The 17,544-nt window shown below is 44.4% G+C and overlaps 1 long non-coding RNA gene across 6 annotated transcripts in view; it reads left to right on the forward strand.

Moving 5' to 3' along the window:
* Nucleotides 1–17,544, forward strand: part of LOC110257309 (uncharacterized) — a 407,691-nt gene that overhangs the window by 364,993 nt on the left and 25,154 nt on the right. For 2 of the 6 annotated variants that reach the window (XR_014831516.1, XR_014831515.1), the window contains one exon: nt 3,383–6,419. The exons of 2 other annotated variants lie outside the window; for them this stretch is intronic. This is a non-coding gene — a long non-coding RNA (uncharacterized LOC110257309). Of the gene's footprint in view, nt 1–3,382; nt 6,420–17,544 lie in introns of those variants that run through there. 2 more of the 6 variants (XR_014831517.1, XR_014831514.1) reach the window with 2 other exon arrangements.

Genomic DNA, 17,544 nt, shown 5'->3' on the forward strand with positions numbered 1-17,544 from the left:
TTATCTATTTCTGAGCTAGGTTTATAGTCATTTAAGGGAGGAAAAAAATCGGCCTGAACCAGTCTTTATTTTAGGACTGAAATAAGTGTGTGTGTGTGTGTGGGGGAAGTGACGAGGGTACAGGTTACATGTCTAAGAGTTAAAAAACCATGCAAATGGTAAGGGTACCAAAAACGTGTTGTGATCCTCAACATTCCTAACCCCCTCTGACATCTCCATTCTGAGATGGGAAAGATTTCCTTAAGCCAGGCTCAATGTTCCTTTGGCAATGTGTTCTATTTAATATATCGTTTAATGTATTTGTTCATTTAGGCCATGACTCATTGCTTCTCTAAATTCTATTTTTAGCTATTGCTTCTCAGTTGGATTTTTCCACATATCAGATGTTCAGCTACGTGTCTGAAGGGACAGTGTCTGCCTTGGGGCTGAAAAACTGACCATAAAAGTTTATTATTTGTAAATTGTGAAAGGTTGTGGTCAAAATGTTTTTCATGTCCCCTAAACCTTAAGATTGAGGCACTACCCTACAGGGAGTCTAGGATGAAATGCGAATTGTTTTAAGTATATTATAAGGCACAATGCTGAGACATCCAGAGGACGATGGTGGCTACCTACCTACACGTTACTATCTAATGCTTGGACATCTGACCTCCCCCCCACACACCCACCCCAGAAAAGAATCTGGTACCGGCAGGAACAGGGCAAGATCCATGAAATGTACTGCTATAGCAGAGGAGTGAGGTTGAGAGAAGCATGGCTTCGAAGGATGGAGAGTGGTCAGGAGAATAGATCCAGAGAAGGGCAGCCAGGCTCTGAGAAGACAGAGTAAGAACCTAAACAAAGAGAGAAAAATATTTTAGGACAACACAGATTATCATGGAGACCAACCAAGATGGTGGACCGTGTGGCTGCCAAGAAATGACCATTTGCTAACCTTCATTTTCCTGAGTTATAACTGGAATGCATATATTTATAGGTAAAAGTACAGAAAAGGGAGTTCCCGTCGTGGTGCAGTGGTTAACGAATCCGACTAGGAACCATGAGGTTGCGGGTTTGGTCCCTGCCCTTGCTCAGTGGGTTAATGATCCGGCGTTGCCGTGAGCTGTGGTGTAGGTTGCAGACGTGGCTCGGATCCCGAGTTGCTGTGGCTCTGGGGTAGGCTGGTGGCTATGGCTCCGATTAGACCCCTAGCCTGGGAACCTCCATATGCCGCAGGGGTGGCCCAAGAAATAGCAAAAAGACAAAACAAAAACAAAAACAAACAAACAAACAAAAAAGTACAGAAAAGTTCTGGAATGATACAGACCAAACGGATGACAAATTCTAGAGAGGGAAAACTTAAACGGGAGCTGGAAGAAGTGGAATAATCATTCTCCAAATATCTCTATATTGTTAGGTTTTTTCTTTTTTCTTTTCTTTCTTTTTTTTTTTTCATTTTTGGCCACCTTGCGGCATATGGAGATCCCAGGCCAGGGACCAGATCCAAGCCACAGGTGCGACCTCCTCCACAGCTGCAGCAATGCTGGATCCTTTAACCCACTGTGCTGGGACTGGGGTTCAACCTGCATCCTGGCGCTATAGAGATGCTGCCGATCCCTTAGCGCCATAGCAGGAGCTCCTAGATTTCTTTTTAGTAATGAATATGTATTCATATATTTCTTCCATAACCAAAGAAAATAAATCAATAAAAGACAATAGGGAGAGAGTATAAGACTGTGTGTGCCCATTGTTAAAAAATAAAATTAGACTCGTGTAACAAGGAGAAGATAAAAACCATTTGTAATTCTTCCACCCAGAGATAACCTCACTAGAGGAATATTTCTCACCCAAACCCGGAATGGTGCATTTGGAGTCCAAGCAGAAAGCCTCCACTGGTAGAGAAAAGAGGTGCCACACCAATAGGATTGGGGACAAGAGGCCACAACTGAGGGTCAAGCTGGAGTCTGAGAAGATGGAGCCATTGGAAGAAGCAAGCAGAGTTTAGTCAGGCAGTGCAGTTTGGGCCAGAGGTCAAAGATCAGGGGTTAGGGAGTTCCCATCTTTGACTCAGTGGAAACGAATCTGACTAGGATCCATGAGGATGCAGGTTCGATGCCTGGCCTTGCTCAGTGGGTAAAGGATCCAGCGTTGCTGTGAGCTGTGGTGTAGGTTGCAGACGCAGCTTGGATCTGGCATTGCTGTGGCTGTGGTGTAGGCCGGCAGCTTCAGCTCTGACCTGACCCCTAGCCTGGGAACCTTCATATGCCATGGGTGCAGCTTAAAAAGACAAAAAACAAACAAACAAAAAAATCAGGGGTTAGAGTAAACTGCACCAGAAAGAGGAACTTGGAGGTTTAGAGTCAGACATTCATCCTCAGTCCTGTTTCCATTCTGTGGCCCAAAATGAAAGTGTCATCAGCAAGAGTTAGAGCTGGATCTTGCCCAAATTGGCAACTGGGATGACACGCAGAGTTAACACTACCACACAAGTAGCCCACCGTTGGTCTCTGGTAGACAGGGAGCTAGGAGGGAGTGTCTAAACAGAGGGGTCCGTGGCCTTATAGACCAGTTATAGATAAGGGCAGAGAAGCCCACAGTTGAAAGAAGGAGGACTTAGAAGTCTCCGGAGCAATGAGATTCTCTGGGCATTGGGGCAGCCCTTCATTGTGTGAACTGTCCATGCCCTACAGGGGCTTGGGCTACCCCTGGCCTTCTTTCACCGAAGATACCATGGCCTGGAGATGACCAAATGCACCATGGCTTTTGCAAACAACTCTGTGGCTTTGGTACCCACCCTTGCTTGGAAAGCGCTGAGTCCGATGCCTGGCTAACAGAGCAGCAGGAAGCTGTGACGTCCCAATTCTCCTGCTGCAGGGAAGCTGACCTGTGGCTTCAAAATGACTGTGTCAGGGCCACAGAGATAAGAGTAGACTGAAGGGGTTCTAAGTAACAAGAGAAGTGGGAGAAAAGCCCCAAACCATGAGGCATGGTGGGTAAAGGAAAAACATCCCCCCTCTAACCTCTGAGGGAGAGAGTTACATGCTGTCTACCCTGAGCAGAGGCAGGAACCACTGAGACGGGCCCTGCTTCGTGCCACCAGTTATGAAACAACATCCACGTGGGTCCTCTGGCCTTCAGAACTTTAGCTTTGGATATTCATGCATTTTTTAAGGAGGATGAAGACAGCCAGTTGTTGGATCTGCTGTGAATATTTCAAGAAATGTGCTCTTAATCTCTCACAGCATTAAACACCTCTTGAGATAGAGCCTGTCACATCAATAAGACATGAAACGCCTCGAACTCAGCATCGCTCCATATTTAACCACTTGAAGGGAAAGAAAACTTTCATATTTATGGAGGATAAAGATAGTAATCAACCAATAAACCTTGGTTCTATTTTTAGGTGTTCATCTCCGGGCTTCTGGATATTGGACAACATTGCAGTGTCTGCAATGTTAAAACAAGAAGTCAGTTTCTCGTTTGAAGCGGAAAAATGCACTGTGTTTCTGGGTTTGCTCCTATCCATTTGCACAAGTTCATTGCTTGGCTGTGTGTTCACATGCAGTTTTCCCCCTTCATGCTGTCCCTACACAAAACTGCTCCAAGGACAAACATTCAGCTCAAAACACTTTTAAAAAACTGTGTGAGACAAAAACCGGTAAAGCTTAACACGACAGATTGCAAAGGCTGGTCCTTGAAAGAACCAGTAGGTCCTCCAGCCCTTGGAGGCTTCTAGTCGAATTGGAAGGGAGCCCCCACCTAGTTCCACCCCTTTGCAGAGAGACTGAGGCCAATCGGCAGGGATGTAGGCGTAGCTCTTATTTTCTCCATCTTTTAGGATCTCCATCAGCTCTGGATGTAGCCCTGTGTCATCAGCTCAGGGACCAAAGGTAATAGCAGCAGCTAACATTTAATGAATGGTAATCCTGTGCTGACCATTATACTAAATGCTTCACAGGCATTAACTGATTTAATCATCACAACGCTTGGTGAAGTGAGCACTACGCATCTTACAGATGAGGAACCCGAGGCCCCAGTAGGGAAGTGGTAGAACAACACACAGGGGTCTCAGGAATGCCCACCTTCCAGTAGTTTCTAGCTGTGAGCGAACAAAGGCAAGAGAACTTCCCCTTGGATTCCAGGGCAGGAGGAGGGGCCAGAGATAAATGTAGGGTCTGGATCAGGTTCTGAAGCCTCGGGCCCCCAGTGTGACCCAAGGCAGGATCAGTCCTCTGCAGCAGGCAGGCTGCACTGCAGTGCTTGTTGTGGTTGTGGTTTAGGGGCACGTAAGCCATCCCGAGTGAGCAGCAAAGGACCTGCTCCCTTGGCCTGTGCCTCGTTCCTTTGCCGTTCAGCATCTTCTCCCGGATGCTGGGCGCAGCTGGGGTTAGTGAGCTGGAACCCAAGCAGATCAATGCCACGTGTGCTCGAGGATGTTGTCAGCAGGGCACTAATGCTCACCACGGATACATCCGGATGTCAGCTGCGGTGTGGAGGTTAAACAGACTTTGTCTAATGTCAGGAGCTCCAATCTCCTGGAACACGAAACATTTTTCGGCCGCGCTCACCCATAGCTTTAAAGAAGGTAAACTATGTGTTGTTTGAATATGTGTAATAATGCTTTCTATGCAGTGTTTTCATACATAATAAAAATGCCATCTATTAGAGTTCCCTGGTAAGCCTAGCAGGTGAAGGATCTGGTGTAGTCACTGCCATGGCTCAGGTCACTGCTGTGGTGCGGGTTTGATACCTGGCCCGGGCCAAAATAAAATGTAAAAAGTCCCGTTTATCAATATATACGTAAATATGTATGGACAACACTCACACACGCACTGTTTTAAAAAGTGAATGCAATTTTCATTGTGCTGTAAGGTACCCCAATGCCAAACTCTTTTGCAAAGTGAAAAATGTGGTAATGTACTATTTGCTGACATGTTTTGAAACACCAGTTTTTGTGTTGTTTTTTGGTCATCTTTTTTTTGGTCTTTTCTAGGGCCACACCTGTGGCATAGGGAGGTTCCCAGGCTAGGGGTCTAATCAGAGCTGTAGCCGCCGGCCTACACCAGAGCCACAGCAACGCCAGATCCTTAACCTGCTGAGCAAGGCGGGGGTCGAACTGTCAACCTCATGGTTCCTAGTCGGATTTGTTAACCACTGAGCCACAACGGGAACTCCAGTCATCTTTTTTCTTAAAGGAAGACCTGGCACTATTGCAATTAATGACTAAGCAAACTTAAATTCCCTTTCCACTGTTGCTGCCACCTCCCCATACAGGAGGGCCCTTCCTGGTGGCAAGCAGAGGTAGAGGTCTGTGACTGTGACATGTATGTCAGCTTCCCTCCAAAAGCTCCTCCCTTCTCTAAATTGTGTGGAGAGGCATGGTTCTGTGCTCCAGCTTGAAATGTTCTCTAGCCCTTTAAGAGATGTGAAAAAACCAAGGAGACAAGCTTAGTAAAATGGAGGAAGGAACTACTACATTTTGTTTCCTGCTACAATATTTCCAGGAATGATTCTCCTCAAAAATGGAGATATTTCACCAAATGTGGCTGAGGCCAGCCATACAAAAATAATAGCTGTATAATAGGCCATGGATTCTGTCTCTACTAAAGGACATTTGCAAGAAAATCCCTGCACAAATGCAAATGCACAGAGAGACATTTTGTCAGATGTCCAGCCACACAGATAAAATTGCCCCATGGGACATTTTTTTTTTCACCTACGTTCCTTGTAGGGAAAGAGAAATCATAAATTCCTATTCCTAAGAGAATAAAACATATGGCCAGAAAGAAAAGAAAATCCTTTCAAAGCCAACACATAATGATGGCTCCCCAACAACTTGGAAAGGCGGAATTACCTGGCTCCCCCTCTTTTAGCCAAAGTCCCTTCTAGCCAAAGTCCCCCATAAACTGGAAGAGGGGTTGTGCGGACACTGGCCCTTAGAAGGAACCCATGCATCGGAACTGCTCACTGAGCTATTCAACAGAAAGTGCTGTGTAAAGCCCAAGAGCCGAGCAGCCCTGAGCGAGGCTGGGACGAGTGGGTGGAACTCAGGCCAGTGTGAGATATTTATTTATGCAGCTGTTATCTTCCTGGGGCACAGCAGACCAGAGTGGACTAGGCCCTGTTCGCCTTGTTTTATTGGCTTTCAGCTGCATTAATTTAGAACAGCTCATAAAATAAACTGCAGCCCCCTTTAGGCTCCTGTCAACTGGGCATGCATATAAATATTTAGGGGCAATAACAGCGCAGACAGTGCAATAATATGCTTCTATGTGCATGTGAACGTGCTCGGTACACGGTGCCAAACTAATAATAAGATATAAGAAATAATATAACTATATACTGATATAAGATATATTCTAGGTAATATGCTATAAATATAATGTATATGACTTATAAGAAAATGTAATAAGAAAGAAGAATAAAAAGTTACTATTCTCTATGATGCTGCTATTTACAAATGAAAAAGACAGTGACTGGCAAGAGATGATTGGGTTCGAGAATGTAAACTTGAGGTTGGACGGAATTCTGGAACAGACAGACTAGTCTTAGACAACGAAAGACCTCCACCTGGATGATTCTGACTTAATCTGGATTGTCTGAGGTAATTCAGACAGTCTAGGGAACTCAAAACAAGGTAACCCTGTTGGAGCTGAACTGCCCGTCTTTGCAGTCCCGGCAGCCCGGAGCCCGGCGATATTTATTCCGCTCGTGTTTCTGTGCGCTGTGCTGTCTGCAGGACATCCGTCACAGCAGCCTGGGGAGAGGTGGAGGGCTCAAAACACAAAGATGTTGTGGAAGAGCTGCTTTACCTAAAATTGCTACCAAGCTGTCCTAAGGACCATTAAAAAGTCCAGACAGGAGTTCCCGTCGTGGCGCAGTGGAAACGAATCTAACTAGGAATCATGAGGTTGTGGGTTCGATCCCTGGCCTCGCTCAGTAGGTTAAGGATCTGGCACTGCTGTGAGCTGTGGTGTAGGTCGCAGATGGGGCTTGGACCTGACGTTGCTGTGGCTCTGGTGTAGGCCAGCAGCTATAGCTCCGATTAGACCTCTAGGCAGGGAACCTCCATATGCCGCAGGTGTGGCCCTATAAAGACAAAAGACAAAAAAAAAAAAAAAGTCCAGATAGGGAGTTCCCACTGTGGTGCAATGGGATTGGCAGCATCTCTGGAGTGCTGGGATACAGGTTCTCTTCCTAGCCCGGTACAGTGGGTTAAGGACATAGGTTCCAAATGTGGCTCAGATCTGATCCCCAGCCCTGGAACTCCATATGCCTCGGGGCGGCCAAAAATGAAATTAAATTTAAAAATTAAAAGAAGTCCAGACAGAACCTTCCTCTTCCTGGTTCGGTGCCTGTCTCTGCGTGGACAAGGGCAAGAAGCCCATGCTCTCCCGAGGCATCGCATTGTGTCTTTACTTTTCTTAGGGGAAGAAACTGGTAGCCCATCAAACTGAGAGCAGCAGTCTCCTGCCTTCACGTGCCTTTCAAGACATTATTTAACTTAAATCCATCTGTGTCCTCATTATACATGTTTTGGGTCCCTGCATAGTTTCCAGGCATGGAAGGTGACCCAAAAAAACCAAAGAACGCAATCAACATGTCACCTTTCCATGTGTGCCTCAAGGAAGGGCAGCAGGTCATCTTCAAGTCACGTGGAAAGGCGATCTGTTGCTTACGTTTATGTATTTTCCTATAACTGTTTTTTAAATCAAGATGATTTATTCCTATTATTCTCATTGAGTGTAATAGATCCTTTAGCCCATCTCCGCCTCCACATGACCTTGGATTTTATGTGTGATAACCATGTGGATTACCACCGCATTGGATACAAATCAAGTCTGGAATAACCTGGATGACAGCGTGGCAGCAGCTGCAGATAAACAGGGAAGCTCAGGTCGTTAGCTGGGGGGTGACGGGGCTCGCACAGGAGTTACAGCCGGCGTGTGGGAATAGTCTTCCCAGGAACCCTTGGGACGGGATGGGAGCAGCACAGCCATTCTCGTACCGACTTTTCCATTTGGTTTCCAGGCCAGCACTTGAGCAAACAAAATGTGATCCCATCTGGGATCACAAGACAAGGGGCCTAGAGACTTTACACTCTGCTTTTCCCCAACCTCTGCACCCTTATAATAGCTCCCTAGTTTTTGTTTTGTTTTGCTTTTGGGGGACCACACCCTCTTCATATGGAGGTTCCCAGGCTAGGGGTCGAATCTGAGCTACAGCTGCTGGCTTAAGGCCACAGCCACAGCAATGCCAGATCCGAGCCACATCTGCAACCTACACCACAGCTCATGGCAACACCAGATACTTAACCCACTGGGCAACCTCATGGTTCCTACTCAGGTTCTTTTCCATTGCACCACAGGGGAACTCCAATAACTCGGAGTTTTTGAGCATTGTCCCCATGCCATGCAATGTCCATGTGTTTTACAGGCATCGATGATCTTATTTCAGCTTCACAACTGCCCTGTGATGTGGCTTATTTTTATCTCTGTTTCCGAGTGAGGAGTCTGAGGTAGAGAGATGCTCAAAAAGTGGCTGGGATATAAATGGAGGCTCGATGCTTGTGTTAAGCAGAATATTGGAGCTTTTCTTTCTTTCTTTTTCAGCTTTCTTTTTGCTTCCCCAAAGCCCTTGCCTTGCTTGTCAACCGTCTCAACTTGAACTTTGGGGAGCTGGTGGTTAAATTCTCACTGAAAGAGATGACAAGCAGCTAATCCCCGTGAACTTCAGTTTCTGGGTTTATGTCAACATCTGGGGGTCAGATGTCTTCTTAGTCAGCAGCTGATGCTGGGATGTTGGGAAGAGGGAGCAGGGCTTTTTTGTTTACTGCCCAACAAAAATATTGTGTTTGAGCTCCTGAGCAGTGCTGAGATGCGCTGAAATTAGGGGACATTTAGAAGAGCCTGAGGCCTGAGGGGACCCCTTCAAAGAACTATACCTCTGAGGAGTTTTTAGATATGAGCCAAAAAATCCATTTCCGCTCACAGGCATAGACTTCTGAGCGCACCCTTTAGTTGCGGCTTCTAAGTCCCTATTTTTATCACCGTCCAGTTATTGATGAACTGAAATGTTTTTATTTTCCATTGACACAGTCATCTTCTGCTATTTATTTTAGGTAGATAAGATGTCGTAAGAACAAAACGTCACCGCCACATCCACGAAATAGAATACAATTCGAAAGCTCTTTTTCATTTTTTTTAATTTTTTTTATTAAAGTGTGGTTGATTGACAGTGTTGTGCCATTTCTTCTGTACAGCAGAGTGACCAAGGCATACATATATACATCCGCTTTCTTATGTTCTCTTCTGTCATGATCTGTCCCAGGAGACTGGATACAGTTCCCTGGGCTGTACAGTAGGACCTTATTGTAAAGCTCTCTGATTTACAAAACCACCAGCTCCCCAAAGTTCAAGTTGAGAGGGTTGACAAGCAAGGCAAGGGCTTTGGGGGAGTAAAAAGAAAGCAAAAAGGTCAAGGAGACCTTTTTCTTAACTAATACAGAGAGGTGCTATTTTGATTGTTCTCGGTGGGACTTTTCAATATCAAAGTTCTCAGATTAAAGAAAGAGTTCGTGGTTTGTGTCTGCTGGGTAGAGATTGACATTTTGAAACTATTCTGCTCTGGATCAGGGCTATGTGAGTTGCAGCAGTTGTGTGTCCTCCTGCCCTGTCTCCTCCAGAGGACAAAGACTTCTGCCCAAAAGGGCTGACCGGCCACACACACAGGTTCAGGCCCTGTTCACCCCTCTGCCCCTGCTGGAGGAAGTCACAGAGCAACTTCCTGAGGGCTGTTGGTCCCCCTGCCATCCCTGGGATAGTGGAACTCTGCCAATCATGACAGCAATTCAGAAAGAGGGTTTGGGGGAGTTCTCGTTGTGGCTCAGCAGGTCAAGAACCCAGCTAATATCCATAAGGATGCGGGTTCAATCCCTGAACTCGCTCAGTGGGTTAAGGATCTGGAGTTGCCGTGAGCTGCAGTATAGGTTACAGATGTGGCTTGGATCCCATGTTCACGTTGCTGTAGCTGCGGTGTAAGCCAGCAGCTCCGATTTGACCCCTAGCCTGGGAACGTCCATATGCAGCAGGTGCGGCCCTAAAAAGAAAAAAAAAAAAAGATGATGTGGGTATTAACTGGGCTTCTCTTGGCTGGTACCTTAGGGAGCTGCCTGAGAATCCTGCCCTCACCATCGTCCCCTCTCCCGGGAAAACTGAATGAATGAGGCAAAGGTCCTCTTCAAGGGTCAAGATACCACCTGCCCCAATTTCTCTTCCTGATAATTTGCTATCAGGGAGAAACCTCTCAAAGATCATATCTGCAAGGAGAAATCAAGGTGGAACACTGTCCTATGGTCTGTTTTTCTAAGTAAAGGCACAGAAAACATAGGGAAGCGTCTAACTTTGAAGCCCAGAGATAAGATTTGAATTTTTGCATAAGAAATGTACATTCCATAGGTGATGCTTAGTTATACTTTCATGTTGAATTTACTCTTTGAATATGTAATATTCACCGGGGTCAAAATTCAAAAATGTCTACAGCAAAACGTTGTTCTCTGTGCCTTAGCCTTTGGGTTTGCTCCTCTTGTGTATTTTTCCAGAAATATTCTTTGTGTATACAGTCATCCCACAGTATCCTTGGGGATTGGTTCTGGAACCCCCAAAAATACTAAAATCCATGGATGCTCACATATTTATACAAAATGGCATAGTGTTTGCATGTAACCTACACACGTCATCCTGTATACTTTAAATTGTCTCTAGGCTGTTTAAATACCTAATACAGTGTAAATGCTATATAAATAGTTGCCTGTGCGAGGCAGATTCAAGCTTTGGTTTTTTGGAAATTTCTGAAATTTTTTTCAAGTGTTTTCAATCTGTTGTTCACTGATTCTACAGAAGCAGGAACCCACAATACAGAGGACCAAATGTACAAGGAAAATATGTAAATACATAGTTACTCCCCTCCCCCCAATAATAGCCTATTATATTCAGCACATTGGGTTTTTTCATTTCACAGTGTATTTTAGAGATCTTTCAATATCAGTACATAAAGAGCCTTCTCTTGTTTGTGGCCACATAGTATTCCACTAAGTGAATGTACCATTTTTTTTATACTGTCCCTTAATGTTGGCCAAATAATTTCTTATGATGTGGCCATTAAAATCTGGACTAGTCACTGAGAGCTTTGACAATCTGCCTACTTGCAGTTATTTTAGAATGAGATAACTTCTCATCATACAGCCGTTTGAAGACAGTCCTTTTGAATAGTGTCAGCTGAGGATTCCTGAGAACTTGGACTCCTGAATCCTCCACAGCACTCCATAAGGCGCTGGGTGGTTGCTAAGAAGGACTCACTCACTTTTACAACATTGAAAAAAAATGAATGTGAACTATTAATAAGTAATATTTGATAATAACTTAGATAAGTGTCCATGTGTGCTTAAACGAGAATTATCCTAACATTGGCTTTTAAAGCACTATAGACACTGTATTAAAATAGAAAACACTTGACATCTGCTCTGTTCTGCCATTGCACTTAACTGGGGTAACACTCCCCATGCCTTATGGTGTGCATTTCAAATGCAGCAGAAAAGGATTAATTGCCTTCTAATTTGGAGCTTTAAATATTCAAACTGAAGCTATCGTGATTAACTTTAAGCAACATTTGAACTATATTTAATTATAGTCTTCAAGTCCCTGTTCCCCATTTTTGGAGCTACATTATTTATGTCCCTGCCATAATCATGTCTGTTTTTGATGGATCTCAGGACCACGCTCCATCAGCCATATTGCAAGAACAAAGGCTCTCGGAACATGTGCTGGAGGGAAAAAAGACAATGTGACTGTGGGAACTGACAGCAGGTGGGATCACTTATCTTCCCGAAAGTCAGTATGGAAGCCTGAAATAAATTACCAGGATGAAACGTTGGGTTGGGTTCTAAGTGAGAACAGGGTGCGTGGTGGTCCTCCCAGGATTCACTCTTCGGAGCCCGAGAAGTAACTGAATTGTGCAAAGGCCCGTAGGAGACTCAGCTAAGAGGCCACAGGGCCTGGCTGCCAGGGTTCCTTTATGGATGAGAGCTGAGGCCAGGCACCCGACTTCCTCTCGTTGGAGTTCCCGTGTGAGGCACCCACTTGGTACCCAGTGTGTGCCTACCGAACCAAGCTCTCCTCAGAGTCCTCACTGTGGGCCTGAGTCCGTAAAGGAGTTCATGGATGTTTACCCTGTATTGTCAAGTGGGGGACCAAACCAACCAGCCAACCAACCAGAGCACGAAGAGGGGGATTTACTGACAAGCTAATGAAGCTTCAACATCAGGACCCCCTCATGTTCACGGCCCCTTCCAAGGCCCTGTGCTTATGTTTGTATCTGTCATTTTGACATGTTTTCTTAAAAAAAAAAAAAACCCAAATTTTATAAGCTTCAGATCCACAAAGTCTGTATCCTCTCTAGGTAAAAAAATAGCATGTAAACATGATTCCATTTTCAAAATGAAAATTTCTTATTTACATTCCTTTTTTTTTTTTTTTTTTTTTGGCTGCAGTACACAGTGGCTTGATGTAGGATTTTAATTCACAGACTAGGGATGAACCTGGGTCGCCATGGTGAAAGCACCAAATTCTAACCACTGGACACCAGGGAATTCCCTCAGTTCCATCCTTAATGGAAAATTCTATTCAAAAGCAGATTAATGAATATATATGCAACACACACACACAAACCTACCCACAGGTTGAGGGGGTATATATCAAAAATGTTCAAAACACTTTGCTCTGGAAGTGACAATTTATTTATTTGCTATTTTCTATTTCATTAGAATGATCAAATGAATTAGTGCCAAGTTACAGCTTACATTTTTCCCCATGTAAAGAAGTATTCCTTTGAATTCACTAACCTTTCTCTAAACCTTTACGTCCAGTCAATCAATATCATATTTCTCTTTATCCAGAACTAGCAATGAAATTGCCTTTTCAAGTTCTTTGTAATCATAACTAACTTGGGCAAGTGAAATGAAAGCATATGAGTGAAATGGACTCCCTCTGGGTTAAAAATCACCACAATTATGGAAGGATGCATGTCGCTATTTGGCAGGTTTTTGCAGGAAGTTGATAAAAGCATCAAGAGCTTCTATTTTCCAGAGTTCCCGGCACAGTGGTTAACGAATCCGACTAGGAACCATGAGGTTGCAGGTTCAATCCCTGGCCTTGCTCAGTGGGTTGAGGATCTGGCGTTGCCGTGAGCTGTGGTATAGGTTGCAGACGGGGCTCGGATCTGGTGTTGCTGTGGCCCTGGTGTAGGCCGGTGGCTGCAGCTCCGATTAGACCCCTAGCTTGGGAACCTCTATATGCCGCAGAAACGGCCCTAGAAAAAAAAAAACAAAAAACAAAAAAAAAAGAGCTTCTATTTTCCGCCCCCCTTGGTTCTGACCCTAAGCCCCTCAACCCACACAGTCACACTCTGTCTGCAACGCCAAGTATCTTGAGCCATGCCAGCTCCCCTCTCTCACCACCACCTGGTAAAGAACTTGAAATCTGAAGCTCCAGGGTTACAGAGGGGACAGCTGGCTTTCAGGTCTTTGTGCGCAAACCCCAGAGCAGCAGAGGCCACGCCCCCTGAGTTCCAGCCTCCATTAGAATGTCTGAGAATTAGAATCTTAGAAATAACTTTGTCGTCAAAAACTGGTGACAAGTCATGTCAGGCTTTGCTCTTTTTCTCTCTCCTATACCCTTATTCTCAGCCCCATCTTTAGAGTTTTTCACCTGTCCCCACCTCCTGGGCAACGGAGAGCCAGCAAATGGAAGAGGGGAGGAGGCAGTGACATTAACACTGCGCTGGGGTCGCTACTGTTGTCCTGCCGTACTCTCGGTGACCCTTAAAGAAGACACAGGGGAAAAGGCCACACTGTGAGTGGGGGCTGTGATCTTGGCGGGTTTGACTAGGAGAGAAAAACAGGCAGAGCCGAGCATTAGGAGCTGACCTGGGGACCACAGCATATGTCTATAGAATTTCAATAATTTAATTTGCTCACTCATTCGGTTTTTCAGGGGTTCAACAAACCTGCTATGTTCTTACTATGTGCCAGGAACTGGTTTATCTATTGCAGATACAGACAAAGGGGGATGAAACCGATAATAACATTGCACTGGGATATTTACAATACAGTGAGATCATTTCCTGGTCTCATTTATAGTGTCATGGTAACTTTTCTTAAAATAGGCAGACACAGAAACATATACTCCAAAATACAGCTAGCAGTCTTCTACCTTTCTTCTTTTCATTATTCAAGTATATTTTATTTACAATGTTGTGCCCATTTCTGCTGTACAGCAAGGTGATCCAGTCATACTGATGTAGACATTCTTATTCTCACATCATCCCCCATCATGTTCTAAACCAAGAGATTGGACCCAGTTCTCTGGGCGGTACAGTAGGACCTCATTGCCCATCCATTCTCAATGGAATGGTTTGAACCGACTTACCCCAAACTCCCAGTCCATCCCCCTCCCTCTCCCACCCCCCTTGGCAACCACAAGTCTGTTCTATGTCTGTGAGTCTGTTTCTTTTCTGTATATAGATTCGCTTGTGCCATATTTTAGATTCCACATATAAGTGATATACCGTATTTGCCTTTCTCCTTTTGACTTACTTCACTTAGTATGAGAATCTCTAGTTCCATCCATGTTGCTGCAAAAGGCATTATTTCCTTTTTTTTTTTTTAATAGCTGAGTAGTATTTCATTGTGTATATGTACCACATCCTCTTAATCCATTCTTCTGTTGATGGACCTTTAGTTGTTTCCAGGTCTTGGCTATTGTGAATGGTGTTGCTATGAACATAAGGGTGCATGTATCTTTTTGAATTGTAGTTTTGTCTGGATGTATGCCCAGAAGTGGGATTGCTGGGTCATATGGTAGTTCTATATTTCGTTTTCTGAGGAACCTGCCTACTGTTTTCCTTAGTGGTTGTACCAATTTACATTCCCACCAACAGTGTAGGAGAGTTTCCTTTTCTCCATACTGTCTCCAGCATTTGTTATTTATAGACTTACTAATCATGGCCATTCTGACTGGTTTGAAGTGGTACCTCACTGCAGTTTTGATTCACATTTCTCTAACAGTTAATGATATTGAACTTTTTTTTCATGTGCCTGCTGGCCATCCATATGTCTTCTTTGGTGAAATGTCTATTTAGGTCTTCCATCCATTTTTTCAAATGGGTTGTTTTTTGAGGGGTTGAGTTGAATGAGTTGTTTGTATATTTTGGAGATTAAGTCCTTGGTTTTTTTTTAATAGAAATTGAAGAAATAATTTTTATTTATTTATTTATTTATTTATTTATTTATTTATTTATTTATTTTTTGTCTTTTTGCTATTTCTTGGGCCGCTCCCGCAGCATATGGAGATTCCCAGGCTAGGGGTCCAATTGGAGCTGTAGCCACCTGCCTACACCAGAGCCACAGCAACGCGGGATCCGAGCCGCGTCTGCAACCTACACCACAGCTCACAGCAACACCGGATCATTAACCCACTGAGCAAGGGCAGGGACTGAACCCACAACCTCATGGTTCCTAGTCGGATTCATTAACCACTGTGCCATGACGGGAACTCCTAAGTCCTTGTTGATTGCATTATTTGCAACTATTTTCTCCCATTCCGTAAGTTGTCCTTTTGTTATTTTATGTTTTCCTTTGCCATGCAAGAGCTTGTTAGTTTGATTAGGTCCATTTGTTTATTTTTGTTTTTATTTCTATTGCTTTGCGAGACTGACCTAAGAAAACATTTGTATGGTTTATGTCAGAGAATGTTTTGCCTATGTTCTCTTCTAGGACTTTTATGGTGTCCTGACTTATGTTGAAGACTTTAAGTTGTTTTGAATTTATTTTTGTGCATGGTGTGAGGGTGTGTTCTAGTTTCATTGATTTACATGTAGCTGTCTAATTTTCCCAGTACTACTTGCTGAATCTTCTACCTTTCAAATAAAATTCAATTACAATTAAACTCTATGCCTCAAAAACATTAATGTGGCTGGAAACCCCGTAAACTGAAACTCAATTTAGTGTCCCATAGAGGTACCAGCCCCCAGTGGAAGATGAGAGAAGGCATAGCACTAGTCCAAGAAATGAGGGGTTTTCTGGGAAAGAAAACACTTAGATCAGTGATAGGCACAGAGTAAAGCAATACATGTTAGCTATCGTCATTGTCTTTGGCTTCGAAATTATTTTATGCAAGAGAGACAGAAAATGCAAAGGTTTGGAGGGGGGAGAGACGCATGGCAAGTTCAAAGAGTTTAAAGGAACTTGGATCAGCATAAGCATGGTGAGATATTGGGCTGGAGAGACAAAAGTAGGGCACAGGCTACGGGGAGCCACTGATGGGTTCTTAGTGTCCTCTACCTTCTCCCCTAAATTAGTCTCTCATTATGATTCCCCTAGACTTCTGCCCAAATGAAATATTATTTGACATCTGTGCTTCCTCTTTACCTATTTTGCCATATCCTGGTCATAGCTGTCACAGCCTCCCATCATCCCGAAAACATGGCTCTCCTACTTAAAAACCTTCAGTGGCTGCCCATTTTCCATGGAATCCAGCCACTTGTCTCAATGTGGCCCATAAGCATTGCTGGGCCAGGGCTGCTGCTAACCTATCCAGGGTTCTCTTTCACTTTCCCCTGCAAGACCTCTGTATCCAGCCCAAGCAGTCTCTTGCTTCCAAATGCCCCTGTGCCTTCAACACCCTCCCTTCTCAATCTTTTGAAATCTATGTGCCTTTTAAAGCTCTTCTCAATGCTGCCTCCTCTGTGAAGTCTTGTCTTAGACTCCCAATAGGTTGTGTCTTCTTCTGTCTCTGAACACCTACTTTGTATTTCTTCTGAGGTCTTTCATTACCCTGTGCACCAGTCAGTTTCTTGGCACAAGATCATAAGCTCTATGAAGTTCTTCCTTTTATGAAAAACCTTTTGGGAGGCGTGTCCTGTGGAATACATATTAGCAAACACAATGGAAATGGATGGAACCAGGCATCCCCACCCTTCTGGTCAGCTTTGCTCTCTGAGGGAGGGAGCCTCCAGAGGGTCAGGCAGAAGATGAGTGGCAAGAGCAGACTGGAGGCTACAGCCACACTCCAGCCCCCCAAGCTGGTCAGCAAGCCCAAGGAAAGGCCCAGTCCAGGATGTTTTCCAGTCACTGAGGTAGGTTGGAAATAAGATGAGTGAAAAAAGATTTGTGGAAAGCAAATCAAATTATTGCCTCTCATTTCCTTTTTTTCTTCCTTCCTTCCACTAAAAAGTATCTCTGCCAGGTGGTTAAAAGCACTTGGCCCAAGGCCTCACTGCTTACCTAGATGCTCCAGTTTGTCTTCCTTCCCTACTCAATTACTGTTATCAACTTTCCAATTTTTGTAAACTCAGCACACTGAATAGTGAGGATAATAAAACCAGTGAACTCCTGGAGTTCCTGTCGTGGCGCAGTGGTTAACGACTCTGACTAGGAACCATGAGGTTGCAGGTTCGATCCTTGGCCTTGCTCAGTGGGTTGAGGATCCGGCGTTGCCGTGAGCTGTGGTG

Source organism: Sus scrofa, chromosome 16, assembly GCF_054392235.1.
Source record: "Sus scrofa isolate SSC_HxYL_T2T_F1_AM1 chromosome 16, Sscrofa_HxYL_maternal_Yorkshire_Landrace_v2.0, whole genome shotgun sequence".
In the NCBI taxonomy this organism is placed as follows: domain Eukaryota; kingdom Metazoa; phylum Chordata; class Mammalia; order Artiodactyla; family Suidae; genus Sus; species Sus scrofa.